The 12,708-nt window shown below is 38.1% G+C and overlaps 1 protein-coding gene across 1 annotated transcript in view; it reads right to left on the bottom strand.

Annotated features, from left to right (window-relative positions):
- Window positions 1-12,708, bottom strand: part of LOC140243304 (integrin alpha-7-like) — a 71,042-nt gene that overhangs the window by 43,648 nt on the left and 14,686 nt on the right. The gene's annotated exons all lie outside the window — the stretch shown is intronic.

Below are 12,708 nucleotides of genomic sequence, written 5' to 3'. Positions count from 1 at the left end.
GTCCCTATGAATCATAAAGTATGTCTAGCCTCCAAAATAAGGTACAATTCTCAAAGGAACGTTCCCTCATCAACCACAGCCAATGAGTTTTGATCAGGCTGATATTGCTGATTTTTCATAAATTTTTCACCGACTGATTCCATTACCTTTGGTATATCAAGTATATCAAAGTGATTGGGGTTGGGACTGCCCATTCCATTTATGGGTGTGAGTGTGACAACCAACAGGGTTTCTACACTGCACGAGATATCTGATCTCATAAAAAAAAAATAAAAAAATAAATAAAAATTAGTCTGTGCCCATTGCTGTTTGAGTTTTTTGCTATCTCCATCCTACCCCACCCCACCCCACCATTCATGATAGTAATGAACAAGTGTTCATGACGCACTGCACTCTTGAGCTTGATATATTTTTCAGTTTGATAGCCACGCCCAACAGACAAGGGAAAGCAATGTTCCTTGGCTACCTCTCCATGAAATTGAACCAATTTCTATTGAGACTACTAGCAATGAAATATAACCTTCACCCATACCACAGGGCAGGCACAAAATGGATAGTAAGTGCTTAGATTTAATTAGTGATGTGCTTCTAACACAGTGAGGCACTAGTGATATGATGAATACAAGCTTGACCTTTGTTTTTCTCTGTAGGGGTGTTCATTTCCATTCAGTTGGACCACATACATTATAGTTCAAATGATAGGAACTCTGCAAATCTTATGTAACTTATTTTGACTTAGAAAGTTAAACTCTGAGAAACATATTTGCAAAAATAGCACAAACTCTACTACAAATTGTTCTGTTTGTTGGTTTGTTTGTGTTAAATAAATGTGACCTGTTATATTGGTGAAAGAGATACTACACAACAAAGTGACAAGACTGGTATGGGAAAGTTACTGGTGCTTAATGTTACAAATTGTGAGAAACTTCATCAATATACAGGTACCTCTTTATACTGTATGTATTATAATAGATATTTTAACTGACCGCATGCACTTACACTATGTAAGCTTATTGAATTATGCTACGTGTATCATCTTCAGAAGCAGCAATTTGCTTTGCAGCAGGCCAATACTAATACTGCAGTAATTTGCATTTGATCTAGATACAATGTACAATTAGTCATGAATGTTCTCAGCTTTGAAGTCATGAATCAAATAAAAAGTATTATCTCATGCTATATGGTTTGTCTGTACACTGACACTCTTAAAACCATACATAATACTAAAAAATACAGGAGGAATATGTTTTGTATGCAGTGATACACACAATAAATACAGAGACTCCAACCCCAAGCACCTTCTGATCTGGAGATTCTCCCGCCTGAAGCCCCTGGCAAACGGGAGACTCCAACTTGCGCACATTACGAGCGCAAAGTCCCTTGTGGTCTAGGGTTCTAGATGCTCTCTCGCACTATTTAAGGCTTATTTTTCAACATACAATGAAATTACATAAGAAATCATTTCAAGCGGGAGAAATTAACACCAAGTGGGAGACCGCAAGATTCTGCAAAAATGGGCATTCGGTGGGAGATCTCCCGTCGAAAGCAGGAGAGTTGGAGTCTCTGTAAATAGGAATTTAACACATTCATATATGCTTCCTTTACTTTATATGTCATAATTAATTGATAATCATCACAAGTGATGTTAACCATCATTCCTGGCTGAGAAGAGAAAAAAATTACAGGAAAAGGATCTGGTTTACTTGTTAATCTGGCTAGAACAGAAAGAAGGATAGGCAGATAAGCCAATGCAAATTCTATGAAAATCGACAGAGAGAAGAAGAAAAAACAAACAAACAAACAAACAGAAAATAAAGCTCTCTCCCATTCAACTTCACCATGGCTACTGCTGTCAGAGGGAGAAAAATGTCATTTCTTAAGTCAAACTAGCAATCTGAACATAAAAGCTGTTATTTCCTTCACATACAGTCTTAATAATTTCTCAGTAATAAAAATAACAATAATTTCCACAGCTGGAGAGATATTTAATGTCACATCATCTACTCTATATTCCTACTTTGTACATCACACACATAATTTCCCGGGGGAATCAAACTAAAATGTACATCTACTGGTAGTCACTTTTCCTCCAAACAACTGCCCTACTGTATTAAACCAAAAATGACAATTTTAAGATGGGAAGGGGTTGTACAAGTATCACTTTCTAGTTGCTACATTATCAACCAAAACATGTTTTTTATGACACAATTTGTGTAAGAACCAATGGAAGAGTGGTGAAGTGATATGGCGTCCTTGCTTCATTAAATTCATGAATATGACTACAGTATAACCTCTACTTTCGGTAAGACAAAGTGATAGAGTTTAGGGAACTCCATTTTACAGTTTGTACATAGTGTGCTTCATCCAGCAGTGTGCTCTACACTGTGTTTGATCACTCAAAGTGAACTAAACCGCACCGTAATGTGCCTGTGCTGTGCTAGACAGGTTTGTAATGGGAGTGTTTGAGCATTCCATGGAGATAGTGTATTTTACAAGTCATGTTCCAAATCTGATTCAGATGGGTCACATGTTGCATGGGAACAAGTCAATCACTTCAAACTTTATGCTACTGGCATTGCTATTGCACAGAACCAAATCTTTCCATGTCAACTTCTGATACAGTCAGTATGCTTTGGACCAGTTTGCAATCATGTGCTCTCTGGCGCACTACGGGTATGGTATGGTATGATTTTGGACCACATCAGGAGGTAGTCCACTCTTAGAGCCCGTTTACACCAACTTTTGGGCCGGCCCTGGGCCGGCCCAGGGACGGCCTAAAAGTCGGCGTAAACGCATGCTGGCCCAAATGCAGTACCAAATTTGGACCCGCATTTGGACAAGCTCCGGAGGTTGTCTCGGGCAGGCCCTGGGCCGACCTATTCTCGGTGTAAATGCATGCTGGCCCAAATGTGGTACCAAATGCGAGTCCCGCTTCCTTTCCGCAGCGATCGTGACGTAATTGCGTAATGTTATGAGTGCTTATATCGTGCATGCTGTCTTGTCTTGTCTTGTCTTGAAGGAACGGAGAATTCTGTCCTGCAATGTCTCACAATGTTTCATCTCTGTAATTTTTTTTTCCTCACTCCAGAAAATTTGTGCATAGGTAAGGATGGTGAGAAACTGTGAAATTGATTTTTGTTGGGTAGTGGCAGTGATGTGATGTTATTTGTGATTTGAATTATCCCAAAATCCATGCTCTGTGTCAGACAAAATAGTCATTACATCCCCAGGCATTCAGGTCACAGAATTGCATACGTACACAATACACATTTCCCGCCGGCGCGCTCCAATGAAATCATTGTTCACATGCAGAGCGCCGCTACCGTGAGAATATTGTAGGCTGGCCCAAATTCTCAGTGTAAATGCACACCGAGTACCGCAATTTGGGCCGGCCTAAAAGTGGTCAGGCGGTGTAAACAGGGTCTTAGACTGCTACAGTTCACCGTGCTTCAGAAGCATTACGTGCTCCTCTGGCACAGGTGCAGTACAGTGTGGTACACTTGGGCTGCGTTCATGCGAAACTAGAATTGCGTTTCTTAACACGTTTAGTCGCTAAACGTGTTTAGTTGCGTTGCGTTCATGCGATTTTTCCATTTAAACGCGTTTCAAAACGCTGATCTGAAACGCGGAAAAAAGGGCGTTTTGAATCATGATCGCAGAAACTGCATGAACGCAACCGTGATTTCAATCATGATTCTATGACGTTATTGTGCGCTGTGCGCATGCGTGTCTCATGGGGTATCCCACAGCTTCTAGTTCTGTTTGCGCGCTTGTGTACGTCTTATGAATTGTGTATTTTGGTACCATACTTGCACTTGTTTGTTTACATCAACGCCATACACTGATTCTATGCTAGTATCTAACATTAACTGTTTAATATAATAATATATGAAATTACTCTCCGATTGAGTTGATAAAAGTAATGGCTGCAGCACTGTGTCTACCAAGGGAAACAATTGGAGAGACGAAGAATTAGGATTATTCCTCGATCTGTGGGCAGAGCCCGAATGCCACAGCTTATCGGAAAGTATTCACCGAAATAAAAACGTAAAGGCCTGTACAGTTGGAATAAGGTCTGGCTCGAGTTGCAGAGACGTAGACAAGGTCAAACTGCGCAGTGCGCTGCGCAATGGCAAAGGATGAGCTGAGCCAGAATCAGCGTTGCGAAAGCCCGCATGAACACTCTCCCGCTGAGACCGTGATTTGAAATGCTGTTTTGAATCATGATTCATGTTTGTGATTCTGGCTACGAAATTCGCATGAACGCGGCCTTAGAAAGAGAGCTCGAAGTCACCACAAGAACAGTTTGGGGTTTCATCTTCCCTTATTTCACACCAGTAATATTTCAGTAAACTTATCTCTTTAAAGAAATTATCAAAACCACAGTAAACCCTTTTCCTTCCATGGTCACACTGGTGCCTTTGAGATACCAACATCCTGACCAGGAAATACCATGCCATATTCTTGTAACTTGACCTCTACTGCAGTAAACAAACATGATTGAACCCTTTTTTTTTTTTTTTTTTTTTTTTTTGCAGCTGTCAACCTCTGTTCAAAAAGGAAGCAGGATATTTCAAACTCTTATGGGAGATTAAATTGCCAGGTACAGTGATACAAACATGATATGAGCACAGCAAGGGAACACATTTTCCCACACCTATGTAAATGCATCTCACACATTTGTACACATTGAAATGGACCTCCTGGATAAGGAAGATTTTTTTGTTCTGTCATCTGCTTTTGCTTTAAAAATACCTGTCAATGAAATATCTAGCATGGGCATGACTTCTGTGAAAAAAAAAATAAACACACCCCGAGATATACTATATATATGTTATTTGGTATTCTTAGGGAGAGATCACACCGCCACATAGAATTTGCCCACTCAAAAAGAAAGCAATTCACTAAAGCACATTAATGAAGAACATATAATACACAAATTTGCAAAAGTATTTCCTCAAATCTTGATTCCCATTCCACCACATTATATTTAAAAATAGGTCTGGATAGCATCAGAGAGTACTAGTATATTGATACCAGACCCCATCTGCAAGGGCTGTGCACTTGTGATGTGTGCTAAAAAGCACATTTATTTATTTCAATCAGTACAATTTTACAGAAAGAGGAAAACTCTGGTTATATGGACAGTTGATCACTAAATCTAAAATGAATGATGAAATAAGTAAATACCTGAAAATAAAAAGGTGTATCCAGTAGTGTTGATGCATTTATTGATGTAGTGGATAAATGAAATGACTTTTTATTATAGAATGTCAATGACCTAGCTGTGATACTGTATACGCCATATATTTCGCGAGTCTAAATTTTCGCTAATCAGGAATTCCCAGCGATTTCGCGAGTGGTTAAATTCGAGATTGTGGAGTCCTGTACTGAACGAAGAAGTGTACACACGTACGTCAAATTCACATCAGGATCAGAGTCAATATTTTTGCGCGTCTTTAATTTCGCGAATAGCACCCTACTCGCAAAATTCGCGAAAATAAAAACCTCACAAAATATTCGGCGTATACAGTACCTGTAGTATTTTTGGGGTGGCTTTGTATCTTGCTACCTGCTTGTTATATAAAACTACATTTTGTAGGTTTTTTGTCATCCAGCATCTGAGGACCATCCTGGAGAGTGGAACATGATAGAATCAAGCTTACCCTCAGAGACACAGTATGATAAATTGTGTGACAAACTGTGTCCAAGGTACATGTGACTCAGTACAGAATGAAGTGACCAGTACATCTCAAATGCTTCATTTCTATGGCAGTTGTCATAAATGCTTTCCTCCAACATCATCTCTACAGAAATGACATATAGTCTGCAAGAATCAGACCTTCATGTCCTACGATAGACAAGGTATAAAGATCATCAACTATCAATTTGGGATAACATGCTCTAAAAAAAAGTCTGAATCCAAGTATCCTATGAGATAACAATATCATGAGGTTATACATCACATGATGATTTATAATTTCTTTTCAAGTTCCTAAGCAGATGCATTTCTTTCTTTTGTCTGTAAGAATGGATCAAACCAGTTCTGCATTGAAGACTAGCTCAACACCACCCAAGCACCAGTGCATCCTCCGTTCCCTGAGTGAGAGTGACATTAGAGTCTTCCATTTTGTTTGATGAGTGAGTCATAGGGCTATCATGCACAGGGGGAGAGCAGGGGGAGTGGAATGATATTCACATCACAAGGAAAAATATTCTCACAGTGTCACATCACTTAGCCTGCATTCCCTGCCCCTTCCTCATTCCATCTCACTGACTGAAGGTTCACAGTTCACAGTGTGAGGATGCAATACAAGTCAGCATTCAACCGGATGAACAGTACACTGGGTACAACACAACTCCCAGTGTACTACAGGGAGACATACAGCAAGATGTGAAAAACAAGTAAACTGCACTTTACAAAACAGTGAATAGTAAAATAGCAACCACACACACTTGTAAACAAAAATAATAATACAGGTACTGCTCTTACATACATTGTATGTATACATGTAGGTCTACAAGCAAGATAAATTTTTTCTACCAGTGCCATTCCTTTTGGGGCCCTGCAATGACCAATATTATAGCACTGAGAAGCACTCATTTTTATACTGAGGTCAATTGGGAAATGGTAGGGAGGGTATGTATGCACTGGTAAGAAATTAAATCTTAGTGTGTGTGTGTATATGGAGTCCACAGCATTTTCCACAATACCAAAAGGGTTCTTGCCACTTTTTCTGTACATGCATGCATTGCATAGGCTTCACCTCTCAAGTACAGTTTGTATGAAATGTTGGTTACACAAGTATCCAAATGCCATCTTTTCATACACTCAGCCCATGCAGACAAATTTGTAATTGATCAAATCTGACTGTGTACTCTCTGTTTGGTGTAATTCACTGCCTTGACCAACTCCATAATGAAATACTTTTGCAAATGTTTTACAAAAAATGGCGTACAAAAATAGGAATGTCTCATGTTTGAGGTAAACAAATCCTTACACATGATTTCAGTGAAGCAGCATTCAAAAGCAACATTTAGTACTTAAAACAAACAATAGACTAGACCTACAACATGTACAGCATACTATAAGTATGTGCAACTTGACTGAAATATGACACAGACTATGCAAAATTTGGAAGAGTGGGCATTCCAAATACCAGACTGCAGCACATGGTACTCCATACTAAAATACTAAAATATCAAAATGCCATAAAATGGAGTGATGCCCCTTTAAAGCACTCTTGCAGTCTATTAACCTGGCATGGGTTTTATAGATGAGTCATGTGGTACAAATGAAAAAAAAAAAAAAAAACCCACCCAGACATGTCTTGGGCATCAAAGCGTTCATGGTCATAAAATCACATTTATTTGTACATCATAATTATTGTCATATTCTAAAGGCTGACAAAACGACTGACATATAGCAATACATTTTGCATTCAAAGAAATTAAGCAGAAATATAAATTTCCATCTCCTTCAACTCACAAAAGTGATTTTCATCTGGAGTTTCATGCATGCTTCTCAGATTCCAATTGCTGGCAAAATATGAAACTTCACATAACATTTAAGAAGGAATGCTTGCAGGAGACAATTTCTTAAATGAACAATAATCATATAGGTGATTCAAAGAAGTTGTGAATAAACTACTCTGAATGAAGTGGTTCACCATTTGAACAGAAATACTTCTTTCTGTCAAACTTATTCTGGTACATAACTTCACTCTTTCTTCATCAATTAGTTGAAAATTGACAGCTACAATGTAATAGTGCCTTTATGCTATTAAAAACTTCCTTTCACAAAAGTTTGAATTTTTGTGACAGAGCAGATAAGTCTAGAAATCAGCAACAATTGTTCATGCAAACATTGCAAGTCAATGATTGTAATGACTCACTAGCTGTATCAACAGCCGTTGTGAATGCCATTCGCATGTAGTTTTCACACAATCTACAATGTAATCCAAACAGACAACCCTGCATTCAACTGCAAGACATTTCTCAGAATAGAAACCTCTCTAACAGATTTAATCTAAGCTATTCCTTCATTTCTTGTTAGGATGACATTGCAAATGAGTTAAGATTCTGGATACTACTTACGCTGTAAACACAGCAATGTGTGCGTTCACTTTAAAATAAAAAATAAAAAAACAATTTTGTTTGGTAATAACAATGGCATTTTGAAATAAACCGGTACTTCTTGTAACATTCATGGGTTTGCACCATACATATAACAGGATAGCATTCAGTGAACCAGTCATTGGTACATGAAACAATTACACTGTGAATACACCAACATGGTGTCAGATCTTGTGTTCTGTAGGGGACTGTGTTCTGTAGGGGACTGAGCACAGAGGAAATATTCCTCATTTTATATTTGGCCAATTTATGTTAACATTCTAATCTCTGATGCTTTGTATACAGGTACTGATAGATCTTCTCTAGTCCAAAACTTAAACTTTATGCACATCTTCAGTAACGTCACTGTCAAACAAAAGCTGTGGAAGAAATTCCTGGCTTACAGATTCCCCCAAAATACACACAGGGAATGAGTGCTACAATAAAATCTAGGTATACCATTCACTGCGCATAGTTGAAAGCCTCTGTATCTTTGCCGTGTCTAAATACGTGCCTTCCCTATGTTATGGGCTGCTCTAGAGATCACATTGTCGACATCCAGTAAAGCATGAGGAGAGTATTAGGTACTGTATTAAACAAAGGAATACACATACCAACACTCACACGCACTCACATATAAATACACACACACACACACATCACCGACACAAAAATCTCAAGATGACAAAACAAAAATCACATGACATTAATAGATTCACATAGAAATGCTGATGTTTGTTTTTTCTTTTTTGACACAGAGAGAGAGAGAGACACACACACACAAGAGAGAGAAATAAAGACAGAGATTGAGAAAAGAAAAACCAAAAGGACCTTTTTTTTTTCTATCACAATACTGCATCAATGCATGCATACACTTCTAGCAGCCTACAGGAGCTCAACATGAGTACAAAATTACTACCTCATACTTTTATTGATCATAACATGATCTCTCTCATCATATCATCTCTCTCTCTTTTATCTTGTCAAGATATGTTATGTAAATTTTATTGTAATGAGTACATCTAATATCCCGTGGATAGTTACAGTGGGTTTATTTCTACATGTTGTTGTTGTTTTCCTTCCAGAAATCACTTTTTTTGTGCACTTTCTGCTGCATACTCTGATTCTGATTCTGACTCTGACATGTGTATAGAGTCAACATTGTTTCGTGCTTGATAGTCGGGATAAAACACTGTATGTGTTTGGATTGCTGGTATGACCCACAACAGGACACTTTGGCAAGGCTGAACTGAAAATAGCCATCAGGTGGGACCACTGCACTATTCTCATGAATCAATCAACCAATTGAAAAGTCTGGTCAGTAACAATTCAGCTAAATTGACACAGTTTCTCTCCCCCATTCTGAAGGCAACTTGTCCCCATTCCATTCTGAGCATTTTAGTACAATATAGGAGCGCAGTCACCTTTAATAATTTGTTACAATGAAAATCTGTGAGCAATTTTTCTTGTGATATGAATTTAATTTGTCCACAGGCTCCTTTGACAGGTAACTACATGAAATAGAATATGTGGGATTAAACAGAGTGATACCTGATCCCGTAAATGGGTTAAGGAATGAAGGGTTGACTTGGAATCTGTTATCAATCAGCTAAACATAATTTCAGGCAAGGAAATGAAAATTGTCAGACCGTGTTTGCATTGTTACGATGCAAATTCCATACATTCACATCAAAATTTGTCTTGCATACATACACATGCATGTACTGTATGTTTACACGATTTTGGTATAAAAAACTTCCCAACACTGGTATTTTGACAAAATTGCTACATAGGCATGGTATTGTTTCCATTGAGAGACTTACACATATTTTGCAAGACTATAGTGATTCAAGTTTACTCTCTCAATGTCAGAATAATGTCAACATTGGTACAGTCACACAAAGCAGAAACACTAGCAACTATTAACAACAACAACAACAAAATCACTTTTGGTTAAATTTTTTTTACAGTCATTTCAAATGAAATTTGGTTTGTTTTTGTCTGTTTTATTTTTGTAGAGATGGGAAGAAGATGATTGGTATAGAGTACAGACTTTACATACGAATAGCTGAACACTGAGTTGATGCAGAGGCTAATATGAAAGTTGTCCACTATACACTCAGGTGTCTATGACAAAGAGTGAACAGAAGAAAACATCTGGTTCACAGCCTGCCATGGGGAAAGTGAAACAAGGCTGCTTTCAATAGAAAGACAGTATTAGATTCTCTGCTCTGCCAAAAGAGTAACTGTGTTGGAGGAATGGGCAGTGGTACCCATCACAACAGTAAGCAGAAATAGACGACATGTGTCACTCGATATAATACCCTCAGAGCCCACGTAGGGGAGAGAATCCGAAACTCCTAACTGCCAATGTGGCAATTGGCCCAGCTTACCCTAGGTAGGGCACAACTTAGCTTAGGTATTTCAGACTCAATTCAATTTCAACAGAGGATAAAATCAGCACAATAAGTAGTGGGTATGGAATTTCAAACATGTCACCATTCACACAGCAAAATCAGGGCAGTTTTAGAAAGCTTATGAGGAAGATACCTGTGTGGTATATCACATGCATCTATATGATAATCTGTATACCACCAAGGTTTAATACTCTTTGCTAAAGACACACAAGTATTAAATGTAGAAAGAGTCATTTTTCAGGAAGCCTCACGCAAAATAAGAGAAACTTTGCACATATGGCATTCAATGTGTCTCATTTTCAAGTAGAACTGATAATTGCTTCAGTGTGACTTTTTCTTAATTTCCATGAAACAAATGACGCTTCCCTTGATCAGTCAATGTGTTCAATCCACTATCAACTTGCACACTGCTGTTAATATTTACATATCTGAGAACACCATGTACAGTGTATGTCTGATAAGAGTTAAAGGGATCGTATAGTTTTGGTTGAGATCTAATTTCAGGTTTCTAACCTTTTTTGGTGAGATAATGAGAAACCTCTTATGAAATATGACAGTGCATGTAATTCCATGAGGAATTCAACGTTTATCTGATGAAAATTGGTTTTGAAATGGCTGAGATATCCAAAACAGAGGGATTCTAAAAAGTGTGGGACCCACACTTTATTACGATCCCTTTGTTTTACTTTGTTTTTGGCTGTTTCAGTCATTCCAAACCCGATTTTCATCAAATAAACTTTGAATTCCTCTTAAAATGGTATGCTCTGTACTACTTCATAAATGTTTTGTTGGTAACTCACAAAAAGTTAAAAGCCCAATTCTTATCTCCACCAATACTGTACCATCCCTTTAAACCCACCAGGGCTGTTTATATTAATTTGACATAATTTTCTTCACCTCTTACTGCAACATCAAATTACTGTATGAAGCAGGGAGATTCAGAGGACCAGTATTTATGTCATGGGTGCATTTATCTACAAATTTTCTGAGGCAGAATCATGATCCTAAAGGCATTTGAGGCATTTCTGGGTGATATAAAAAAGCAACTGTGTTTTCAAATGCGCTAAGAAACACCTACCGGTATTTGAAACACCATTCAAACGGCAAGTTGAAACGCTTTTGAGACCACAATCGCCTTTCTGCGAGTAGTTAAATGCAATGCCGTTTTGATACGCATTTATATCTCCCGGCTGCCAAGGTCAACTTCCAGAATACATGCCATCGGTTACGAAAATGTGTGCGCCTTAGTTGACCTGTACTTCCTGGGTTGAATGGCACTAAGAAGTTCTGCAATGATAACACTTGAATTGTGATTACAGTATATTATGATGTTTAGATAAACAGGCACCCTGCAAATCCATTTTAAACAACATTTGTAGATCATGTCATTTGAAACACGTTTTAAAACATGATTCTCTCTCGAGTTTGATAAACGCAGCCTTAGATAAATGCAGCACCCCAAGAACCGCATTTCAAACCACGCTCATTTTAAAACGCCATTCGAAATGCGTTTTGAAACGTGGTTCTCTCTCAAGCTAGATAAATGCAGCCTTGAATAAACTGAATTCTTCTTACATGTAGTGGGATTTTTGAGATGATGGACAACACTTCAAACAAACCCATGTGCAGATGAAAAATCAAACCTCAATCATCGTCTGATTATGAACTTATAATTCATGGTTTACATCCAAGGATTTATAGCTGTATTATGAAACAGTGTTATATTTTTCCTTCCTCTCTCTGACTTTATAAGAACTGAGTTGTTTGACAGTGTTATTCATGCCACTCCAGGAAAAACATGATTGACAGATCCCATACAGGATGTGTAATCATAACACTAGTGCTGGTGGCAGCATGAGAATTTTGCCCTTGAAAAGGATTTCTCATATGACAGATTGTTATTTGTGTTCTTTGACGATCAGATGGTAAGGTGTGAAATGTGTAGGCCTACATGCTGTCAAGTCAAGCTAGGTATGCAGTATCTTTTCACAGGACCACCATCTCAATAATATACCATTTGAAAGGATGTGTGTATAGGCTGAATATCAGTGTATCACTCACTTTTCACTCCAAGCTCCTGAAGAGCACACATACAATTGTAGGTACTGTCTGTGGTTTCTGTGTCAACGAGCATCACACCACAGACCTTTTACACAAACAATTTACACTTTCCCAC

This window comes from Diadema setosum, chromosome 20 (genome assembly GCF_964275005.1).
Source record: "Diadema setosum chromosome 20, eeDiaSeto1, whole genome shotgun sequence".
Lineage (NCBI taxonomy): Eukaryota > Metazoa > Echinodermata > Echinoidea > Diadematoida > Diadematidae > Diadema > Diadema setosum.
Note: the sequence above shows the minus strand (reverse complement) of the source record. Positions and strands in the feature narration are given on the sequence as shown.